The sequence below is a fragment of the Dromaius novaehollandiae genome, chromosome 5 (assembly GCF_036370855.1).
Source record: "Dromaius novaehollandiae isolate bDroNov1 chromosome 5, bDroNov1.hap1, whole genome shotgun sequence".
Taxonomy (NCBI): domain Eukaryota; kingdom Metazoa; phylum Chordata; class Aves; order Casuariiformes; family Dromaiidae; genus Dromaius; species Dromaius novaehollandiae.
This window is the reverse complement of record NC_088102.1, coordinates 66,242,889-66,262,828: the sequence shown is the minus strand read 5'-3', so window position 1 is coordinate 66,262,828 and position 19,940 is coordinate 66,242,889. Positions and strand designations below refer to the sequence as shown.

General features: G+C 37.1%; 1 protein-coding gene across 1 annotated transcript in view; it reads left to right on the top strand.

Annotated features, from left to right (window-relative positions):
* Positions 1-19,940, top strand: part of KCNQ1 (potassium voltage-gated channel subfamily Q member 1) — a 373,176-nt gene that overhangs the window by 125,741 nt on the left and 227,495 nt on the right. The window lies entirely within an intron of this gene.

Below are 19,940 nucleotides of genomic sequence, written 5' to 3'. Positions count from 1 at the left end.
GAAATGTAGTTTACTGGGGGTCTCCCTCACCCCAAATAAAAGGACTTGCATTTTCAGCTGAACCATGTAAATGTACATATATTTGTAGGCAGAGAATTTGTGAGACTTTTATGCTGGAAGATTTCTTAGTGGTACAAGAAGGAGGAGGAAGTCATGAATTTCCTCAAGCCTTAGACAGGAATAACTGAGCAGCAAAACCAGATCTAGAAGTTTCCTTTGCATAGCTTTTTAAAAACTTTAATTTACCACAACGTGGTAAAGGCTTTCTTTAAGAGCATTAATCTTTTGTGCTAGGAGCTTTCGTTATCCTTTTGGGATTTGGGAATGACTTAGTTATTTCATGTTGTCATTTTCATTGCTACATTTCAAATAGAAAGGTACTCTGCTACTCTTAAGTTGCTAAGTTGTGTTACATTTGAGTTTGGGTTTTTTTCTATGAATGCCTGTGGGAGACCTTAGGATAAAAGTAATATGCATCAGCTGAAAACTGCTTACTTACTGAATTAGCACCCCAGTCTTCTAAATAACATACATATTTCTTTTTTACTTCCTTAATTTTTGGTCATAACATTTGTTGTAATTGCTAGATTGCCCTAGGTCATGAGTGATGGGATGGTACAAAGCATATTCCCTTATATGACTTGATTGAGTCTCCACTAGAGAGTAAGAAAGCACAGGTTATGTACTTTTGGATTCATAGCTAGACCAAATGCAAAACTGGATAAAAGATTATTTGAAATGTGTCCTTTTGAAGCATGAGTGCCAAGAAATCATTCTTTAGAAGTGCATTTACTTTGTATGCAGTTCATAAAAGGCCTGAAACAATGCCAAATAGACCTACGGACACACGGTCTTGGCAAAGTGTTAACAAAAACCCTGTATTTTGTAATGTCAGTTGGTGTGTTGGTATGTTCAATTAATAGATCTTACCAAATATTTTGAAATTAAAAAGATTTTAATGTTTGTTTTACTGTTGGGTTGTGCTGTCTGCTTACATTAGAGGTGGTTGAAAAGCAAGCACACTGCGTTGCAGCAGGTACCTGTGCTGGTGAATGCCAAAGAGCAGTCAGTTTCCATGAATTCTTTAGACAAATGCTGCTTTTTCCATCTTCATTTCAAAGACTTAGGGAACAAATAACTTGTTACACATTTCAGTAGGACCTGAATGTTAGACATGTGGGAGTAGAATTAAGCCTCAAATTTAGGACTGAGCAATGAATATATTTCTGTGTGCAAACCCATCACCACTTAATAATTTTCTATGTAAAAAAAAGTGGTTAGTCATTTGAGATCCTTGTCTGTGTTTTTAATTGTCAGGCATGAAAGTTACGCTTTGCCTGAGAGAATCCAGGATGATTTTGTTCTGATGTCCCCAGTTGTGAAGCATTTTATTTCCTTAAAGTCCATCATAGGTACAGTATGATCGTTCTAGATTTGTAGATGAGGAAATAAGCCACCGTTATGCAAGTATTCCCAAGTACTTAACAAAAACACAGCTCCAGCTATGAAAACAAATTAAGTTGGGAAAAATCAAAGTAAGTGCAAACAGCTCTAGTTTCAGGTCTTAAAAGCAATCCATAGTCTTATCAGAGAAATGGAAGCATGAAGACAGTTTCAGAAGCGGAAACATAACGTAAAACTCTTGATCTAAGGATGCTTGGATTTGGAATTAATAATACTCTTTTTTGGTCAATTATGTATTTATTGCAACATACGAATTAGTTTATCCAGAAATCACAGAAAGGTGACTTGAGAATAAACATTGATTTTTTTTTTTTTTTGAAAGTAATAAATATATGTGTAAGTATTACACAGTTAAATGGAGACACGCAACTGGAAAATACCTGGAAAGTGCCTTTTAGTTGACAGTGTGAAAAATACTTCCTTCTGACAGGTAATATAAATCTCCTGGCAAAAGCGTGGGGTACCTACTGTATTACTGGCAGGCAGGCACTTGGCATCATTCCTCTTTAAAAAAAAATAATAATAATAATAATAATGCTAAGTTTGTTTCCTCACTTGCTTTGGACGATGGAAAGAAAATGTAATCTTTCAACCCTTACGATAAAGGGCTTTAGGCTTCTAGGCCTAAATTCTCCTTTAAATTCCATTTCAGTGCCCTGCTTCCATACGCAAAAAATATTCTCTTGGCTTTTTTTTATGTAAGTGCATATTCCTGCTGAGTTTAATAGGATTGTTCTTGGCCATAATAGTAATGCAGGATTGTTTGCAGGACATCGGCCTGGCTATATTTTAATCTTGGTTTGGAAATGAATAACCTAATTAATATAGACCATTTCTATGGTATTATGCTATGTGGAAAGATTACTGTACCAGTTAATCATTTCTTGCTAATAATCTGGGGAAACAAAAATACAGAAGCAATTTGAGACCTGATGTTCAAACAAGAAAGTGGTTAAAATACCGCAGAAAAAGAGAGCCGCAAGCAGGTCCATGCAAGGATAGTAGTGCATAGAAGAGTGACTGTACCTGTCCTGCATGAGAGGTCTCACAAGCAGAACATGCAGATTCAGGCAGAGCAATCTGTGTAATTAGCTATCAGAGCTCACCTATAAAGTGAACTGTAACAGTCATCTGAAGAATGCAGTAAATAGCATATTGCATGAGATAACACTTGACTCTTGAATGGTTTGTTTAAGTATCTTTGTGGTCTGTTCTGTTGTAAAAGTGAAATGTAAAACGAGTCTGTAGCAATAGCACACCTCCTCTTTGGACTTTTCACTGTTTTCTTTCTCTCTAATCAGCATGTTCCCATATTGTCTTCTGTTCTCTGTTTCACTTCATTGGGTCTTTTGTTCTATTTGCATTTTAAAGCAGCAGAAAATTGATGCTACTTACAACAGTTGAGCCTTTGCTACCAAGAGATTCTGTCCATGTCCATGTTCATATAATTGTTTAATTTCAGAATCTTTTTAAACTTTACGTTTAGCATTAGTTGAAGTAGTAAAAAAAAATGAATCAAGCTCCTAAGCATACAACTGGGGGAGCAGGGGAAGGAGGGAGAAGAAATAAGTTGAACTGAGCTGAAAAAGGAAGAGGAGAAAATGATGAAGAACTGTTAATCCAATACATACTTATATAAGTACCTTTTATTTCTTTAAAGAAGTTTAAAGAGAGCTTTGTATTCTCCCTTTCAGAAACTCTAGTGAATCAAAAATAAGCACATATTTGTTATTCATTCCTATAGTTTCCCATTTTCAGTGTTCAACAGCTCATTAGACTGTGGTTTGTTTAGTCTGTTCCGGTGTATAAATGGTTGGTATTTTTTCAGCTTCTTAGTAAGAGTAATTCTGGGGGGGAGAAACTGTGTCTAAGTATAGTGTAAATTTAATGCAGAATTTTAAAAAGAAATAAAGGATAAGCTTTGAACTCTGTATTTAGACTCTTTATGTAGGTGGCTTGATTTCACAGAATTCAGAGAAACTGGTGAGACCCCTTAAGTAGCCCATATGTAGTTCTATCCCCTTGAGTATCAATCATATCGAGTGAACAGTCACTGTCATAAGATTCTGTTAACCAATATACTTGCTATCTGTGCAACTTCTTTGCAGTATTCTTGATCTTTAAATTGTGAATATGGTGTAACTCTGTATGCAGCTTTGTCTCCAAAATGGTTTTTGAAAGCATTACTGTGGAGCCAGCTGACTTCAGAGGATGTATTTGTTACTTAAAGCAGTTACTAACATTGCAGATTTCTGTTCTTGTTGTTGTCTGTATGGTCAAAATAACAATAATTCTTGATGTTTTAATGACTCTTCTCCACATTTCTTTTATCTCACTATTAGGGTGATGAAAATACATTTCTCAAGTTCAGTTTTGATTTTGTCAGTATACATACATTATCATTTTTTAAAGTGGAGGCCTGCTTGCATTGGCATACTGCTGCAATCTTAGGTTTAATGCAGTAGGCATATACTAAAACACAGCTGCTTTTGTTAAGTGTATTTCCATGCTTACAAAATTCTGAGTCATAACATCAACTCTGTCTTCCTGCTATCTTTGTCAGCGTCTCAGGTATGGTAGAGCGCCCTTTGGGCATTGTATTATGAGTAAATGGCAGATTCCAATGGTGGAGGCATTTTTAAAAATAAATGTTTTTTTTAAAAGCAGTGCAACAGATGGAATAATTAGGTAAACAAATTTAATGCTTTTTAATCATTTTCAGAGTAAGAAGAAATGACAACAGATGGATCTTTCTGAATGATTCAAATGAATGCTTTTCGACACTTCAAAATACAATTCAAATAATCAAAGTGTGCTGAGAAAAACTGTGTGCAGTGTCCATGGTGCTGTAGTTACCACTGACTTTACTTTGAAAGAATGTTTTCTTTCTTGTTTCATTGAGATTTTTATTAATGTGTTATTTTTAATGAACAGTATATAATCTGTTGGTATGAGACATAACCACGTTGTCTAGAACAAACAGTGCTAAATGTATTTTATAACTGTCTGTTTTCTGTAGGTTTATTGGTGAGTGGAATCCCTATTTGCTTTGATTTAATAGCTCATTTTGTAAGATTCCTGCTTTTATCTTCCTCTTCTATGCCAAAACAACCCTGTGAAGTCTGAGCAAATATTTTTTTTTTCTTTTTTACTTTCAAGTGGTCAGATCTAATGGCTGACTTCTGCTCTCACAAAAATTCTTTTTGAAATGCTGCTAAGGATATTTAAACCATGATTTGCATGGGGCCCATTTTATTGCTAATAACGGGGCATGTTAGGAGAATAGCAGTGATAGCAATTGTATGTAAAAACATGCTTGAGTTAAGACCAAAACTTAATGTTCAAACATGGCTTGTGTCTATTCTTTGTGTTATTCCATTCATTTAATATATTTGCAAAGGGAAGTTCTTCAGTGCTTGAGATGTGATAGGCAGCATTTCTTTTCTGCTTGGCACATTTTAGTGTGTTATCAAATTTCCTTAGAAATAATGTTTACAATCTCTGATGATTTAATAGTTTGCTAGAAAGAGGAAACAACGTTTTCCTGAGTTATTCCCTTTGGCATGGAAAAGCATCATATCCTGTGCTTTGGTTATAAACTGACCATAAATGTAGCAGCTAAGTAGAACTCTAGGCATATCAGAAATTTGATTTTTCTCATCTGTTCCAGCTTCTTTGAGCCATTTGAGGATGTGAAGTATCCCTAAAGCTGGCTTTAACAAGAGAAAGTTCCTCTTTTATAAGGAAATCCCTAAATAGTGGTGAATGAGACACTATAATGGTTTCAGTGTCATCATCCCATTCAGGTTTATCATTGCAGGTTATATTGCAGAGGAAAACAGCGGTGGCAATCCACTTCTAAACATGGCTAATCCCTTCATTAAACAATGATCAACGCAGTATGGGCATTGAGAAGAACTTGAAGCTTCTCTGAGTTCACTTAACGAATTACTAGTTGGGTAGATAGGCCAACCTTCTGCAGGTCAAGAACTGGGTGGCTACAGTAAAATAGGATGTAAGCAAACTTCTGTCTCTGAAATCTTGAAAGGCAAATGGGTCTTTTAGGTCAGCTGTGTTCTTCGGTACTTTATAAGAATTTTATTTCTAGCTTACGAATATTGTTTGATACTAGCTGGAAGCACTACCAAAATTGCCATGACGTTACCACTGTAGCAATGAGCTAATAGTAGCAGTCTTGCTGCTTTTTCTTTTTTTTTTTTTTTTTTTTTTTTTTTTTTTTTTTTTGGTGCTACTGCCTCGATTCAGAGTTATCCTATAAACTTCCCTGTTTGGCACCTGAAAAAGCATTGTTGCTACTGCCATGCTGAGATGAGGGTGATACCTTTTTTCCAAGAGCTATTGCATCTGCGTGTTTCTAATTCATCTCTCTAGGTCTATGCCGGGAAAAAGGTCTTTGTGTTGGGGACTGTTGCTGTTCTGTGGGGCTGTTGTTCTGTGTTTGTACAGTATCTGATAGGCTCTTGAACAGAGTTTCTGTGCTCTATAATAATCATGAATACTTTTAGCATCTGATGTCCATTACAGAGTTGACTGAAGTTGACTGATTGCGTCTTCCACTGTAGAGGCAGTTATTTATATCTTTATTTTTACAAATAGATTACCTGAGATGCACAAAAGTTCAGACTTGTGCAGATCTTCATAGTGTCTTATTTCACTCTCAACACTGTAGTAACTGAGCTGCTGCCAGTAGTGTGATAACGAATGTGACTGACATCTGTGCCGTGTGGTTTCTTGTTTATTTTATCTTGTCCCTTAGGGAGAAGTTCTTGTGTACTATGGTAGGTGGTTGCTTTTTTCGTAGATTAGAGTGTGTAGTTTACACCAATAGATCTGAAGACCAGAAGGGATAATTAGATCATCTCCTTTGATCTTGTGAAAGACAGGCTGTAGAGCTCGATCAAGTTTAACTCAGCGTTGCTGTGCTGTGTTTTAACGTTAGCAAGAACACAGTGAAAGAACTGGCTTTCACAAGCTTAGGAAGTCAATAGGTGAAAAATCCAGTAAGGAACCCGGAGTCTGAGAATTCATCTCTCATTTATTTTACTTATTTATGTATTTATCGGAGGGGGAAGCACTGGTAAATAGCGGTGCTGCTATTTACCAGAAGGTAGTAAAACATTGGACAAATATGTTCTGTGTTAAAGGTTACAAGCTTTTATGAAATAATATTCTCACAATCTTTTCTCCTTTACCACAAATTGTCACTGAGGAATTCTAGTTCAGCATAAGATTACTATTTGGCTGTTTTATGTTTTTGACATAGTATAAAAGTAATGTGTTGACTTTTCCTAGTGTACAAACCGTCTAGGAGAAGCTAAGATAGCTTAGCTATTTCTTTTGTGTTGCAGATGAACGTTGCATTCCTTGGTCTCCAAGTGCTGGTATACATCTTGATTGATGTTAAGTAATTAAACCAGACTCCAGCTGCTTAGTGATTCAGAAGTACAGGGCTCCTATGCTGTAAAAACAACAAGCAACTCCCCACTTACTAACTTTTATCATTATTTGCTTTGGGCACCATGCAGAATAATAAGCACAAAAACTTGGGGGGTGTGGGGGGGAAGGCAATAAAAATGTTTCACTTTTATCTAGCATTTTACAAAGTTAAATTTATGATTATCTTGAGTTAGCTCCAGAATTAAAATTAAAAGCATAAATAAACATTTTGTTCCTGTTATAGGGATAGCTTTACTCTTCTTTTAGATGTCAGGGGTATAGCAAAAAAATCTTTAAAACCTCAGTAGTTTATAACATATGTTCTTCTGAGGGGGGAGGTCCCCGAAACCCAGCACTTCCAGTGTTAAAATAATGATTTCCAATAAACTGGGCAGAAATTTTGTTTAGTGGTTTATTAATTATATAATACATAATAATTTTCCAATATTATGGTAATAAAATATTCATTATAAAGTTTTAAAATGTAATAAACTTTTGAATAGCAGATAAATTGGCATTGAACTGTATGTACAGTGTTCTGCCCACATGTGCTGCATGGACTATGCTAAAACAGTGCAACAAACATATCTGGGTTTAGCATTGTGGCTCTCCAGCAGGAATCTCTTTGATATCAGTACAAGGTTGTAGGAATGCCTGTCAAGATCAGTATATGCCAATCAAGAGACACAGCTGACCAGTGAGACTTTATTCCATGTGCAGAGACGAACTAGTAAGTGAACGCTCCTGGCAAAATTCTGATTTCTCAAATGTGTTTGGATAACAAAGTGCATGATGTGAATGGGAAATTATTTTGCATTGATCAAAAATATTAGCACTTCTAAATACTATTTTTCATTAATGAAATGCTGGCTGTGGATGAGTGTGTAGATACAGATATCTTTGTGTGTGTGTTTGGAGCAGACATAGCTCAAAACCAACACAGCATAGCAAGCAAATCGTTTGTCTAATATGTTATTGACCTAACAGTCTAATTCCAGACTCAATGATCAAGTCCAAGCGTGGAACAGTATAATATTAAAAACCAACAGTATACATGACCCAAGTGATCCTTACATTTTAATACTTGGATAATGTTTCCTTTCTAATAAGGTCTTGTGAGAACATCTTTTGTAGTAAAGTGCATTACTTTGGAAAAATGGAAATCACCAGCTGGTTTAAATATTGCTAAATAGTGTAACAAGACAGCAGGCTAAAGGAAAATACCTTATTGCAGCAGCGTTAATGCACAAGGAAGCAATTTGAAAAGGTGTAAACCGGGTAGTTTACCTATTTTAATACTGTAATTGTTCAGGAAATTGCATGCTGTAGACTTCCTGGATAAAACTGATCTGAAAATTGCTGAAATACATTATACGTTTTGATTTTTCCTACAAACTTTATTCCACAGTGTTTTACAAAGATATTTACTGCAGTTGCAGAATTAATTTTATTCTTCCCAGATATATTTCATGAGGCATACAAAAGAGCAGTAAGGAGGAATAGGAGTTGAAGAACACAATTTGACTAAGAAAAAATTGTTGTCAGTCTTCCTTCATCTACTTTTGGTCTGGGGCCTGCCCTCCAACACAGCCCCATCTTCTGTGTAACCAGATGTCATTGCAGTTGAGCTCTTGCAGCATTTTTTTAAATGAAACCAAATTAGACATTGGCTAGAATTTGCAAATAGGTCATACCAGTGCTTCTGAAAATTTTGATCCCCATAGGTATGGGGTCTGATTTTGAAAAATGACAAACAAAAAACCATGAACAAACAGCTTTTTTTTTAAACAGGTACTATTTTATCATTAGAAATAATTCTAGTATTTACAAATGATTGTCTCTCTTTTTTTTTTTTTTTTTTTTAACTGCAAGAACCCCAAAATGTCACAACAGTCATTAATATTGTGTAAAGAAAAATATTAGTTGGGTTCCTGGCAAGCAGTTTATATTCATATTTGCTGTACAGACATTTTCATGCATATTAACCCATTCTTACTGACTTCTGAGCCCTATCTTGCTTGTTTAGAAAACATGCTGCAGTAAAAGGTGGGATTCAGCAGTGTAACTCTCTTCAAGTTGGTCAGTTCTGTAGAAGGACTTCATTACTAGCAGAGTTAGGCAGTGAATGGTTGGAAAATCCTAACAATCCATTGTTTTTAAAGTTGGTTTTAACAAAAAATGGAAACTTGTTTTGAGCTGTCCCACAGAGTTGTGTGAAAGGCCTTTTCTTTTTGTTAGCAACATGACCTGTCAACAGCGCTTAGCAGATCTGCGTGAGTTTTAATGTGTACGGTTATCTCTGAATGTTGTGTTTGAAAAACCAAAGAATCAAGCTTTGTATGAAGATGGGTTACGCACTCAGATCTATAAACCAGGGAGTCAGATTCCCTCCATTGCTCCATGTAAGTGTTCAGGAGCTTTGCGTTTGGAGTATAGAGAAGTTGCAGAGGTGAAATGCATCCTTTTCTTCTATTCTACCTGAAGTCTAGGATGCTAAACTGCCGCATGTGTGTATTTTTTCACTGTAGTAGTTTCCAGAGACTCCTGGCTGGATTTAGAGTCCTGCTGTGCTTGGCAGTATGCATACAAGTAAGAAAAGTGAGAGTCCTGTCCTGAGAGTTTATGCTGTGTACCTGCTCTTCCTGAAAAGGGGCTGAAATAGAAAGCTCTGTTAGAAAGCACTATTCCATTTTAGCATAGTATTGGGGAAAATTTGGCAAACTGGGATACATAGGCTATATCAGGGCCTATTGTTCTCATGAACTGATCTATTTTTAGAAAGGCACCATACTGTTTCTGTGATTTGGGGAATTTCTGATACAGCAGCATAAACATTAATTTCTCCTCTTTCCTCTCTCTCCATTCCGTACTCCAGCTCTTTTTCAAATTGTGCAACATTTTACAGTTCTTGTTATTACCTATTCCATAGAAAAAGTAACGGTGGGGAGGCAGGAAGTCAAGTGCACAATTAAGTATATGTTACAAAATTTGATCCCTGTTGTAGCTGCGATAAATAAGCTAAAGAAGTTAAAATGCCATTCATTATTCCACTTAGCACTTCTAAATGTTTTGGCTTTGTGAACAGTTTCTTTATTTAGAACAGAAGGTGGAGATTTGCATACATGCTTTTTGCCAGAGGATTTGCATTGTACCTTGTGTGTGTGTGTGTATACATACATATATATATATATACACACACACACATATATATATACACATATATGGAAACTATGCTGAGGACCTTGTGAAACCTGTGTGTTTGAGCCCTAAAATGGCTGCAGGGCTAATAAATAAATGGAAGGATGCATCCAAAGAATATTTGTCCTTTAGTGAGTTTAGTAATTGTTCTCATTGTTTTTGAGAAGAAAAAATATTTTAGAAACCTAAACCAGTCCTGTCTATCTAAGATTTTTCAATACTAACTTGAGTAACCTCAGTGGATTGCATTCTTATCCACACCCCGTGTAACACTGCAACCAAGATACTTTACTTCCGCAGGGGGGGGTCAACAAAAAGGCTATTTGCGGTTTTCCCTTTTTTAGGCCACCCATGTAGGGGCACCTGCCAGGTCTTCAGGGGTACTTCCTTTACTCTGCAGGACTCTGGGGTTTTATGTAAGTGTGTGTGTTGTGTCTCATCCATTCATCATTATTACAACTTAATGTAGGTCTCAGATTTGCTAAATTATGTTAAATCACTTCCACATTGAAACACATGAATAATTTTAAATTACCATATGTTACAAATAGCAGGATCAGATTATTAGAGCTCTTAAATGTTTCTGTCCTTTTGTTTGAAAGATTTTGGTGTTTTACCGTAACTTATGAATTGGCAAATAGTATATACTATAGGCCTTGCAGCATTACTGAGAACTGGAACCTTTTAAGATATACCACATCTAGCAATTGCCTTTTTCTGAGGAAGGTATAGTTTAAAGATATGAACTTCTCAAATGCAGTTCAGTATAAATCATATCTAATGGAGTTACAGTCATTATGGCTTGCAGATCCCCTGAGAGGAGTATGAGTTATTAGAAATATTTGCATGGCAGGAGCTTGTCACTTGCTAATGACTTTCTCATGCATGTAAGGTGTCACTGTATTGGAAGAAAGTGCAAGGGAAAAAAGGAGGGATAGGAAAGGACAGAAACACGCTAACAGTCCAAACTCTGAGAAGATTCACATCTCAGGTGCAAATTTTTGAGTTGAGTTCCTCTGTAATTAAACAGGACATTTGTGTCGAATAGAGAGCATAAAATATACAGTGAGAAAAATCAGACTGATAGGTAAATGGAGTTGCACATGATGGAGAAAACATTTGAAGTGTGTGTGGTAGTATTGATAGATCTAGCACAGAGAATGAAGAAGAGAAACATCATTTGGATAGTAGGAAAGTAAAATGAGTCTGAGAGCTGTACCTTAATTACTGGCTTAGCCTTGTCCCATCAGTATTCCCTCTGGTCAGCTCACTGGAAGGTGAGAACATTACGACACCTGAATGAGCAGCTTTGGGGAGGATTGGAGGGGAAGGGGTGAGTCTTAGAGATGCTGTGTTGAAGCAGATGGATAGTGGGGGAAAGAAAGAGGAGGAAAGAGTAACTGAAGGATGTAAGCTTCATTGAACGGGAAGGACAGTGGTATCCACAGAACAGGGAAGCAGGCAGCGATTATGAGAGAGAAGTTAGCTGATAGGTGTGGTGCTGCAGGGCACATTTATCCTTGGTATGTGGTGCCTTTAATTCTGTTGACATTGGTGTATTTGAGTGACTTAGATTGTTAAAGCTGGCCTGATGGCTTCATATTTTTCAGAGGTTAGTTTTGGTGATGCTGCATTCTAGGCATCTAGGCACTCCTTTGGGAATTGTGCAGATCTGGAGGTCTGTTCAGAAGAAACACGTTCCAGGAAATAAACTTAGTCATTTCTTCATTCTACCCTTTCATCCAGAAGCTTTACAGTTTCATGATAGGGAAATGTGAGATTCGATGTGAACAAGACTGATCTTTTAGAATATGGTTTTTTCCCCCGTCATTTCAACTCTGCGTTTATCTTCTTAGTTTTAATTCTTCACTTTTCCCCACAGTTTTTCTCTTTCCAAGATTCAGTGGAAATCCTTGACTCAGCAGTTCTCCCTGTACCTGTATTTTAGGCCTGCCACTAGATGCTATTTATAGAAGACATTAGTGTTCTGCAGCCAGGAGTTATTTCTCTTCCCTGTTCATTTTTCCTACTGTCACTCCTAATGATGGTGTTTGCCCACATAGGGCAGAGTCGTGGCTGATTTGTTGGAAGAAGGGAGGGGAGTCTCTGATGGCTCTCCAAACTTGGAGAGTCCCAAGGAGAAACTGAACAGGGGACCAGCAAGCTGGAGTCAGTACTGAAGGCTAAAGAGTAAGCAGACTTGTAGTCTGGATAACAAATCATATAACTTGGTTTCTATGCTAGCTTTGCTGAAGACCCGTAGGTGGGTGAAATGGCCAAAAATGAGGCATTTTATTTTATTTTATTGTGATCTGGCTTTTAGAGGGGGAAAGGTTCTAGTCTAAGTCTTCTAACTCACTTTTCTATGACAGATGTTCTTGCTTGGTTGGAGCGCCTCACCCTCTTTTATTTCCTTTACCCTAACCATAAAACAAGGCACCCACTTCTTCCCTTGGTTCTTGGTGACAAACATCTAATCTAGCTCTGCCTGCCTGCCATCTGCCAGCATCATCCACAGACTCTCATTGACATTCACCCTCGTGGTGAAGAAAAAAAAAAAAAATCTGCCCATGTTTCCTTGATGGCAGTTCTCTCCTGTCTGGCCAGAGTCCAAAGCCTTGTGTAGCACTTTCCATGTGCCACATGGGTTACTGATGTCTGCATAAACCCCGCATACCTACTTTGGCCCCCTATGCCATAGAGACAGATCATAACATTTTGTAGCACATTTGAAATAATTTCTAAGTTTCTCAAAGCATGCATTATATATTAATATATGTAAATTATATATGAGACCAAATTCTCATTAGAAAATATTACAACCCATATGAATCCCTCAGAACTTGCAACTAAATATTTAGCAAATGTTTTGTTTGAGCAAATGATTTAACATGTAAGTGTATAACCTGTATGTTATATAACTTGAATATGCCTATGTGCCTATGTGGGCCTCCGTCGACGCCCTTTGCCAATTTTACCATTGTAGTATAGTCTGTTCCATGCGTTGACCCAGCCTTCTACATTCGGACCTCTTAGTGAATTACTTTTTACATCTAAGTTGCTGAAGCTAGCTCACAAGCTTGCTATATGCTTTTGTATAATCAATTTTATAATTGACCTGTGCGATACTAAATTAGAAGAAACAGTTCAAAAAAAGGATCGTATACTGAAAACAGCCTTTGAGAGGGGAAGCAACTATTTTTTTTTGTCGTCAGTGAATCTGTCAGTGATTTAGAGCTGTATCATTTTAGAAATGTGTGTTGATATTGTCTGAATTCCTTTGTAACATCTGTACCCTGTGTTTTGTTTTGTATAAGTTCCATGAACTGTAGCACTCTAGTTTCATACTGCTTTTTTTTAATCTTAAAAAATAGAAATAAGGAGAGATGTTGAAAGTCCTGCAAGGCATCCTTCAGCTAAAGCAAATGGATCTAGTTTAACACTAGGGGGCAGTCATGTTATACATCAAATTATGCCTACCTTTAAGTTATTCATGGGTTAATAGTCAACTGGATGACAAAATTAACACAGTAGGGTGGCATGAGTGCATTTTTCTTATATTTCAGCAGCATATACTGATGCTACAAATAGAATGGAATGGGAGCCAAAATTTTACAAAAAACAGTATGTCAGTGTGTATATGATGGCAAAATGAGTGTTCTGTTCTTATATATATAAGATATATTTCCGTTGCTGATAAGGTTGTAGAGGAGGTATGTGACTGCAGTACTTTCCATATTTGTCTCTTCCAGGCATCTCACTGAAGTGTTGTTATCTCTTCGGGCTGGAGGATGAGAGGAAATCTGAAAGTCTTTTAAAACTCTGGATAGAAAAGGCTTTAGCTGGAAAGTAGACTTTTTTTTAGAGACTGTTGATTCTGTGAGAAGGCTCGAGTAGGAGATCTCTCTGTATTTGTTTCGGATGGGACATAGGCTAGATGCCTCATTTTAGGCTTTCTTCCCTCTTTTGCACCCCTGCTCATTATATTCCTGGAAAGACCAGCTGGGTAATGCTCAGTGCCATTAGTGAAGACTCAGTGCAATTACTGTCTTCAGTGTTTGCAAAGCATTAAAATGGTGAAGTTGGTACCTCAGTCAAGTTGGTACCTCAGTTCTGGATGTGGTGGTAGTGTTTTACCTGGATCACAGTCCTCTTCTGTTTGAAATACCCAGTGACCCTCAACATGAAACTGAATCTGCTTGATTTGCCTGGTGGATGAGGTTGCAGGAGTAGAGAGATCCAACACTGTAATCTAAAAGGAAATTTATTTTAATCCTAATCTGTCATGGCACATAAGGAACAAGTCTTGCAGCTTAATTTTAAAAGTTTCAAATGTAGGTCCATGGTGAGAATAGGTCTTTGGGCAGAATACAGGGATGAAAAATAAGTTAGCAGCTTATAGCATGTTGTCTAACTCTAAATTTGGAGCTTGTTTCCTATTAAGAAGATCCCATGTTTAAAAGCTAACAGACCTGATCATTAGTTGCTTTAGTATTCTGCTGCTGAACAAGGGTACCCATAGCATTCACTCACTGTGCTGGTTTCAGAAATTTCACTGGCTTCCGGTATAAGTAACAGCAGCCTCTAAACTGGTAAATCTATATGGAAGGCAGTGCTCTTTAAAGGCAGTTGGTAACTCAGTGTGGCTAGTGTGTATCATGCTCCAGGACGTTCTCATCACTCTGCTGTCACCAGGATTAAGCAGGTGATACCTGTAGATCATACCACCATAACTCCAGCATGCTGTACAAAAAAGTTCCCTGGGAGCCAGCATTTTTCTCCCTTCTCCCGTTTTTGTAGTACTTGCTTAGCAGACTGCAGTAAAAGTGACACTGCTATCATACTTTGGTTATTTGTGTCTCAGGAGGCATGAGAAATTGATTTAAGTTTCTGATTTGTAACTGGAAGCTTCTTTTGCTAGAATTAAAGCATTGATAAAAGGAGGGAAAACCCTCAAAAGATAAGACAAAATGTTTTAAATAGTGCTGTAACCACTGAGCCTTCAACTAGACATAGGGTGTAAGCAACTGAGGTGGGAGAGAACGCTCAGGTTTTCATTGCCTTCTCCTAGTGTGTCGTCAGTGAAAGTCATTATTGTAGAGTGTTGGCGTTTACATGGAAAACTGTGATAATTAGGAAGTTGCGTCTTCTTTTGGTTTAATGGTTTCTTTATTATGACTGGCTGTTTCATTATATACTTTTTTTTTTTTTTTTGAGTGAATATTAGTTTAATCATTTGTGGCATGCTTTGCTGTCAGGAAAGAAAAAATTCAGAAGATTTCTGCTTCGTGGGTTTCAATATTTTAAGCTCCTTAGCCAGGTAAGGTTAACAAGAAAAAATGTGAAGTGCGTGCAGTACTACATAAATCAGCATCTTTAACCTAGTATTACAAGGAAACAAGGCCAGTGTGATCGTAATGTCTCCATGTCTCCAGGTGTCAATCCTCAAATAAGCTTTGAACACATTGGCTGTTTTTTACCTTAATTTCACAGAAGATAGAAGCCTAAATTATATTAAGTTTCACAAAAATAAGTAGTTGTGGGGGAGAGAAGGAAGAGGGAAAGCTCACAGTACCTCCGCTTGAGGGAAAGGTTTTAGTCATTTTATTAGACAGCCTCATTATTACACAAGGCACAATGCACACAGGGAGCAAAAGGAAACCAAGCTTTGTAAATTCCTCTGTGCATATAACTTTTTCTTCTATTAGGGAGAGGATGAGACAGTATCTATGTTTGAAAGATGGGAAATGCCTATAATTTAATGAAGTGAAGCCCTACAGTATCTATGTGTGTACCACATAAACAATGAAATCATTAGGGAAGATTGCAGTAATAGGCCCAACTATGTTCATTCTGGAGCAATAATTCTCTATTTATGGTAAGCCAGAATCTTTACCACTGTTAAACTGTTGACACCTGGTGAACCATCCCCTTCCCATACACAAAAAAAATCAGGAAAGATTTTCACAAGTGCTTTTTCCTATCCTCTGCATCGCCAAAAGCGCAAGGTGATCTGAAGTGAATTTGACCTGGACAATGAGACAGATTCATCAGAGTTTCAAATATCTCAAAAATCTCCATGAAAGGACAAAAACAAGTAAGGTGTACATTCCAAAAATATCCATATTGTGTAATGGGGCTTGAAGAATAAGGGTTGTGTAGGAGTCTCTTATTTACTTTCCTTCAATACTTGTCCTTCTAAGCTATTCTATCTTAACCCTCTTTTTAATGTGTACATCCATGGGAGGTAAAGCACTGCTGTATTACAGGCAGGGAAGTAACCTACAGAAAGTGCTGATTTAGTATTGGTTAGACAAAAAGTAGCCTAAAGATGAATATAAATTTACAGTTGTTAGACTTAAACTAAGTTTGTGGGACAGGTATGCCTTTTTCAAAGGTATTGCATATGTTCAGGTTTGAAATAGAGGAAGGAATTGTTACCTTTCTGTACTTTCTATATAAAATTCAAGAGCAGCTACATCTAACTGGGGATCTGTCCACTTTCTTACACCTTTTACTGTCTCTGGACAAACATGTTTAAATACAGAAATGATCAGTTAGAGGTATTGCTTACAAATGAAAGCAAATCAAAGCTATATCTTCTATAGTTTTATTAATGAGTGCTTCATTAAGAAAATAATATCTAATGAAATTCCTTAAGAATAAGCATATAGAACAATATGAAAGGTGGGGAGGGGGGGAGCACAGTGGGATGAAAATCTGAAACATTAGGAAGTGGCACATCTGCAGTCCCCCAAAATATTATAATCAATTGGACACTGAAAATGGATGTTGTAGATTATTTCAATCAGTTTAATATCAGCGTGATGTCTTGGGCAGTTTAATCTCATTCCGTTGCCTGGTGTGACAGCTCAATTCAAGGAACTACTCAGCTACTATTTGAATCTTTAAAACAAGTATCAAAGTGGGATTTCTGTACAAGTCTCCTGAAGTACCTTGGGGCTCTTTACATACTGGAAGGTGAGCATGTACTTATGGGCCTTCCTGTGACATTGTTAAACAACAGGTCTTTATCTAATGGAGGGGGGAAAAAAAGTTAAAGGTTTATTCATCGGCTTTTCATGGGAGTTGCCTAATCCGTGGATAAATCTGTGGCCAGAATCCTCTGTCCCTATGCCCGTTTCACTAGAAAGATGAAGTCTCTACTTTTGTAATCTATCTTATTACTAAAAACACCGTTTTATCTTGTAAATCATTTCCATAGGACAAAAGTTGTCAATATTTGAGGGATTAAATTCAAAGTGGTAGCATGTACGTTTTCGGAAGTTTGGTTTTGACTTTGGGCATAGGCTCATTTATAATCCTCATTGTACAACGCATTTGTTCTCTTCGACAGTTGAATTAGGGGAAAGGACATGTTGAAAAATGTGTTCCTGTCCTCTTTTTCTGTGAGCTTTTCTCTACATCTATGCTTAGCAGAATCCCTCAGGGTATCCTGGATTATATTTACCAGGAAGAAAGAATACCTGACTAGACTAGCATTACTCCTCGTGATTATGGTGTCATCAATTAACTTATATGACTCAAAAGTGAAGCTTGCCAGTCATTTTAAAGCTTTGGATAATGAAACTCAGGAAGTTTGTTCCTACGGCATATTTCTTCAACCTTTGTTTAAAATAGTATAAAATAACTTCCTTTGATTGTGGAAATACACTGTTGGCAAAAAGGCAAGGTCAAACTGTAACTCTTTATACATTAGAAAAATGTCAGTCCATCATATTTGACAGGTTAGCACTGGATTCTCAACACATCCAATGGTAGACAAATAGCAACAGTATAATAATTAAAGCTTAATCTGTGTAGTCAGAAGCTATTATAAGTAATTGTGACTATTGCAGCTTATAAGTTTTGTTTTTCTTATCTTTCATAGTGGGATTTTTTCCCCTTAAAAAAAGGGAAATGCCTCAGTGCTTTTGAAGGCCTGGTAGGACAGCTTGACAGTTACGTAAGCAGCTGTCTGCAGAAATTCATTAAATGTCTGATTGTCCACAGCCATGTCTGACCCATGGTGTTCGTGCTGAGCTTTTCTCCCGCCAGCTACTTTCTTGTCTCTGGCTGATATCATAGATACTCATTTACAGGGATGCAGACTTCACTGGTCCTCCTCACAGTGAAGTATGGCATGATCCCTTTAACTTTGTAGGCAGGGATTCTCATATTGGTGTGAAATGAGGAAGGAATTTAGTCTCTAAATGGTGTGGCTTCACAGAATAAAGAATGTGGTACAGTATAGTACCTCCCGGCCAGTTTTCTGTTTAATTGATTAAGGCTCTTCTGTGTCATGGAATTCATGGGCAATTCTAACATTAGCGGAAGAAGTAGATTTTTAGTATTTCTGGGTGGTGCTGAACAACTAACCTAACTGGGATTTGTGACCTTACCTCTAGTGCTTGTTCTATGCCACGTTATATCACTTTATCTCCTCTACTCACATTTTTAATTTTTTCAACATCATAATTGCATTTCATCAATATCTGTAAAATGGATCTTACAGGTGATGTATGTATTAGCTCTACTGAATGTGTTGATTTACACAGTTTATAGCCAAAAGAATCTTAGAATCAATATGAAACTCCCCTTGGTCTGTGAGACTGAACAATTTTTGTTTTTTCACTTGTTCAGACTGCAAGGTGGCAGGATTAATTCATGCCAAGGCTGTGAAGCCACAAGACACAGCAGAACAAATTATAAGGGTTAGTCAATCACCAGAGTATATACAAGAGCAGCAAGTTTTAGCAAACATCTTCTCAGGGAAGATAGAGTGGAACTGAAAAGGTTATCAAAGTTTTATGGAGGTAAGTTTGGTCATCGTTTACCACATTGTTCCAAGGTAGCAGAAGGCTGTCAGGCTGTGGTTTCTGGTTCCTCTGCCCTAGTACGTTCACTGATACTTTCTTTATTATTTAACCTGTGAAATTTTATAATACAATGCCAGTAATTCTTGTATTGACCAAGAGATGCACCATACAAAATGCCAAACTCTGTAAATCAGCTAAGTAAGTGATAAGCCAAAGGAAGAATACACAACGTTTTGGAGTTGCTGTCTTTTGAACATGTAGGCCCTGATTTAGGTAATTGGTTAAGCATACATTTTGAGCGCTTTAAGAGTCATAATAGCTTCAATGGAAGTAATATTTTGTTTAACATACAGCATGTGCCTGCATGTGTTGCTGAATCAGATCCAGCTGAATGCCAGTATAAGATCGGGGATTAGAGCTGAGATTCTCTGATTCTCCTGTTTGGGCTGGGTCTGCCAGCTATGAGCCAGGTTGAGTAATCATAGCACTGCCAGCCTCAAAAAGTTCATAAATTGTGATTTTTAACTACTTGTTTTCTTAGCACGTGGGATGCACATAGTTTCCAGTCCTTTTGGAAAGCTTAAAATATATTTTAAAAGAATTGGAGATGTTCACATAAATCCTTGAAGTAGAGCATTAAGAAAACATCAGATACCAGAAGATATTTATGATACAGCGCATGAATGAATGCCATTTTATCTAAAGTATCAGCTCTAAAACCATTATGGGGCAGAATGCAGAAAAAACATTTGCCTCATTATTGCTGCAATCATTTCTCTTATTATTTGTCCTCTATGAGAGGAAGTGCACCCTAGTTTCTGGGTTTCTTTTAAACTGGTTTAACCACCTTTTGTTATGGGCTGATCTATCAACATGCTAAGCAATTACAATACACACGTGCCCACAGAGATGCAATATCTTTTCCAAAAGTGTGCTACAATTTGGAGAAAGTGAAGAAATACTGACACAAGAACCGAGACATACAAGAAGCTAACATTACTC